Source organism: Rutidosis leptorrhynchoides, chromosome 2 (genome assembly GCF_046630445.1).
Source record: "Rutidosis leptorrhynchoides isolate AG116_Rl617_1_P2 chromosome 2, CSIRO_AGI_Rlap_v1, whole genome shotgun sequence".
NCBI lineage: Eukaryota > Viridiplantae > Streptophyta > Magnoliopsida > Asterales > Asteraceae > Rutidosis > Rutidosis leptorrhynchoides.
In genome coordinates, this window is record NC_092334.1 from 355400349 (window position 1) to 355405800 (window position 5452).

Sequence of the window (5452 nt, forward strand, 5' to 3'; positions counted from 1 at the left end):
TATTACAATATTAACACAAGTATTAAACGTATCAACATTACAAATTACAAAATAAATAAAACTAAGTAGACTAAGGATGATACTGGTACCAATAGGGGTTCCAAGCATAACCATAGGTGCTATAAAATGCTTCGGCAGGGTTATACATAGGATACGGTGGTTGCATCTCTATAGACCAGGGAGGGAAGATGGGTTTTGGTGTAGGAATATAGTTTCTACCTATATGTTGGCAATGAGCTATGATTTGGTTTTGATGAACTTGCCAATCTTCAAATGCTCTTTGTCTAGCATTTTCGTACTCCTGTGAAGCTATAAACCTTTGCATTTCTTGCATTTCAGTTCCCCCTCCTACATTACCTTGCTGTTGGTTTCTCTTAACCTGTGGATGTCTACCATGGTATTGTACTGCGCGTTATTTCGCCTCTTCAAAACTTTCGCACCATGGTATACATTTAAACCTATCGTATCGCGGGGTTCTGGTTCTTCGACTAATAATCCCCCCCGACTTATATCCACACCGAGATATTCAGCAATCAAAGTAATAAAAATACCACCTCCTATTATGCTATGCGGTCTCATCCCCCTAACCATAGCTGATAAATAATAACCCACACAATAAGGTATACTTACAGCGCTTTGTGGGTCTCGAATACACATATGGTAAAACAAATCCTGTTCATTTACCTTTTCCTTGTTCTTACCTCTTTGTGTAATCGAATTAGCTAAAAACCTATGAATCACTCTTAATTCAGCTCTATCTATATCCAAATAAGAGTAATTTCCCCCTTTGAAACGGTGATGGCTTGTCATTTGACTCCATACACCGTGTGTATCAAAATTTTCATCTATCTTTCTACCATTTAGTATCAACCCTCTACAATCGGCAGATGCTAACTCCTCAGGCGTATATATACGTAAAGCCTGAGCCATGTCTAGTAAAGACATGTGGCGCATCGAACCGCCTAACAAAAATCTAATAAATGATCGGTCGGTTTAACTAGCTACCCGATCATTCAACTCTATACTACACAACAATTCTTCACACCATACTTTATATACAGGTCTACGCATGGTGAATAAACGTACCCAGTCATTAAAAGTAGAATTACCATATCTCTGTACAAGTAATTCCCTAATTGGCCCGGCCAATTCTACAGCTTCTAAGGGTCCCCATTCTATGACCCTAGGTACCTCAACAACCTTAGAATCAAGAGTATGCAAACCCCTTTGATATTTTGGATAATCTATCCAAAGTCTGTCAAATCTCAGGTTCGGGTGCAAATCTTCCAAGTGCATATCAGAAAAGGTCATGACTGGATGAGGTATATCTTGCTTGTAGTAGTTATCTACCTCCTGTTGTTTCGCATTCTCAGCAGGAGCATTGTGGGCTTGGGATGAAGATTCACCCCTTTCAGTCTGCAAAACACATCAAACACAATTTTTGTGCATCCAAATATGCATTAGTGTCAGCAAAATCATCAATCAAAATAATTACAATGACATGATCAATTTATATCAAACTTAAGCTCATTTTCACATTTTTATCAAATCTACACTTTTTCAAATAAGCATATACGAAAATGTTCGCCAAGTTCATAAGCATTCAACTCAAATAACATGTCAAAATAATCATTACTAGCAATTAAACAAGTTTCAAATGGCATTATCTCTCAAAAATCAAGTTCATGAATTTTAGACTTGAAAAAGTCCACTTTAATTCTCAAAATCATGTTTAGGCTCAAAGTTTGGATCATTTAACTACCTAAACATGTTACACTACTTAATTTAGCAATAATTCATGACAAAAATCGGCCATAACCTGTTTATATCAAAAAGCCCCAAATTTGCTCAAGAACACAAACCCTAGATTACTCAAAATTTGAAGTTTAAGGCTTCTAATCATGTTAAACAGCATCAATCTAGGTTATACAAGCATAATACATAAACAATTTAAGCTTAATTACACTAAAAAGCATCAAAATCAAATTGGGGAAAAAATTGCTCAAGAACACTAATTTTCGAATTAAATGGTGTTTAGGTGTAGAAATTTACCGTTTTTCTTGAGTAATTCCTTGATAGCATCCTTCTCAACATGATTTTAGTAAAAGATTTGATGATTAACGGTTAAAAATTGTGATTTTGGGGTGTATTTTTCAGGTTTTTGTGCAGTTTTTTCGGCTGTTCTTTGCTGTATTTTACTTGTGGTGTGTGGACTGAGCTGTTTAGCTCGATTTTATTTTTTTCTGTATTTCGATCCCTCCGCGACTCGCGGTGTTTGGACCCTTCAAACTCCGCGAGTCGCGGAGTTTGGTATTTTTTTTTATAACTTATACTAATTAAAACAATTAAGTAATTAATTTTAAAATTTTGTTTCCCTTGTTATTTAGGACGAGGTCGTTTCGGATCGATGTCCTAGTCCGTCCTTTGACAAAATTTTAAAATTTGTCTTTTTGTAGCGATTGTTTTAAAAGCTAAGATTTTTTGTTTTTTTTTTAATGTTTTTGGCATACTTTAATTCAATAAGATTTAAAATACTGATAATAAAAGTTCTCGTCCCTCCCTCGGGTAAAGCAATTTCGGTTCAAAGACCTAGTCTTCAACTTACGACGAATTTTAAAAATCATATTTTTAACTTAATGAGATAAAGTAAATTTTTGTTTTTAAATTCACACAACTTAAATATAAAATTCAAAATTAATATTAAAAATTCATACCAAACTTAAAATTTAAAATGCATAAAATTAAAAATTCACACCAAACTTATATTAATTTTTCAAATATTTACAATTTTAAATATATTGATTTTACAAAGTTTACAATATTAATTTAAGATTTATATATTAATTTTAAAAACATGGCAAAAATAAAATTAAAAATCTTTTTGGCTTTTTATCCCACTTTAATCAATCAAATATTATCAAAAATATGTGCCCCTCTTTTCGGTGGTTCCAAGACCTAATTTAACTCATGACGAATTTTTGAAATATTTTGGGTTGATTGATTAAAGATATTTATACCTTAAGAATAAACATTAATTTGCGCAGTGATGTAATAAATTTTTTGAATGATATCAATAATTTCGGTCGCCAAACCTAATTTTATTCAATACTAATTTAATACTTTATAGCGAACAAATTAGCGTTTATTATCAAAAGGTTAAAAATAAGAAAAAAAATAAAATAAAAACTGTACAGACTTACCTGTGAAATAGATTTCTTAGTTATATGATCTATCCCATTCATAAGATAGTCGGTTTAATTGGTTTTCCATAGCTACATAGGCGTAACCTCGAGCATTCAGTGTCTTTTCTTCTAAACATATGAACGGTCCGTCTCTGCATAAAGTAACAAATTCGGTATTTGAATAGGTTTGATTATTTGAACATTTACCTCCATGTGACCATTTTCCGCATTTGTGACATCTTTCTAGGTGTCGTGCTCTTCTTTTCGCTACGGATTTTGATTTTCCTTTACCAAATTGTAACTTATTATCTTCGCATCTGGATTCTTTTCTAACTCCGTCCATTCTTTCTCTGATTACTGATACTATTTCACTCGGTAGTATGTCATTATTACGTTTAGTGATCAAAGCGTGTAGCATTAGACCATGGTTTAGTTCACAGGCAGTCTTCATTTCCTAAAAAAAATAAAAATTCAGAATGGGGGGAGAAGACTAGTTCTTTAGGGTTTGCTAGGGAAAGACCATTCGGGTTCCATTTTCGAGAACTATACGAAAACAGACAATCTAACTCTAACAGAAATACATAAACCCATTGATTCTCCCCACATTTAGTTAGCTGTGGTGTCGAAATTGTGATTAACTTCGTTGTCGACTTCCATCGGACTATGTATGTAGTGTTTAACTCTGTGACCATTAACTTTAAATTCAATCCCATTTGAATTTATTAATTCTATCGTTTCGTATGGGAAAACTCTTTTGACTATGAATAGTCCAGACCATCTTGATTTTAATTTTCCAGGAAATAGCTTGAATCGTGAATTGAAAAGAAGAACTCTGTCTCCTTCTTTAAATTCTTTTGAACTTCTGATTCTTTTATCATGCCATTTCTTCGTTATTTTTTTATAGATTAACGAATTATCGTATGCTTCATGTCTTAATTCTTCTAATTCGTTTAGTTGACTTAATCGTAGACGTTCGGCTTCATGTAAATCAAGATTACATGTCTTCAAAGCCCAAAATGCTTTGTGTTCAATTTCTACTGGAAGATGACATGCTTTTCCATAAACAAGTCTAAAAGGTGTGGTTCCAATTAGAGTTTTGTAGGCTGTTCTAAAAGCCCAGAGTGCATCCTCCAATTTAATGGACCATTCCTTCGGATTTGATCCTACGGTTTTCTCTAGAATACGTTTTAACGCTCGGTTGGTATTTTCAACTTGTCCACTTGTTTGTGGATGATATGCGGTGGAGATTTTATGAGTTACTCCATATCTTTTAAGAACTTTCTCAAGTTGATTATTACAGAAATGAGTACCCCGATCACTTATTAAAGCTTTCGGTGTTCCAAACCTTGCAAAAAGACGTTTTAAAAAATTGACTACAACTCATGCATCGTTAGTTGGGAGAGCTTGTGCTTCCGCCCATTTAGATACATAATCAATGGCTACGAGTATATATAGATTATTATGAGATTTTGGAAATGGACCCATAAAGTCAATACCCCAAATGTCAAATACTTCACATACTTGGATGACATTTTGTGGCATTTCATCAGTTGACTTATTTTTCCGGCCCTTTGACAAGCATCACAGGATTTACAAAGAAGGTGTGCGTCTTTGTAAATTGTAGGCCAATAGAATCCAGCATCATAAACTTTTCTTGCTGTTAGTTGAGGCCCATAATGCCCTCCTGTTGGTCCTGTGTGACAATGGTTTAATATTTTACTAGCTTCATCTCCAAATACACATCGGCGTATTATTCCATCGGGACAACTTTTAAACAGATGTGGATCTTCCCAAAAATAGTGTTTTATATCACTGAAGAATTTCTTTCGTCTTTGGTACGATAATCCTTTTTCAAGGAATCCACAAACTAAGTAGTTTGCATAGTCTGCAAACCATGGGATTTCATTATAATCTATCTTCAATAGATATTCATCAGGAAAGTTGTCTTGTATGGCCGATTCATTTAGAACTTCTAATTCGGGATTTTCAAGACGAGAAAGATGATCAGCGGCGAGATTTCCTGCTCTTCTTTTATCTCGGATTTCAATATCAAATTCTTGTAAGAGTAAGATCCAACGGATTAATCTTGGTTTAGCATCTTGTTTTGAAAATAGGTATCTAAGAGCAGAATGGTTGGTATAGACCACCGTTTTTGCTAGAACGAGATATGATCGAAATTTGTCAAAAGCAAAGACAATAGCAAGGAGTTCTTTTTCAGTAGTTGTATAGTTCGTTTGTGCTCCTTGTAACCTCTTACTAGCATAATATAT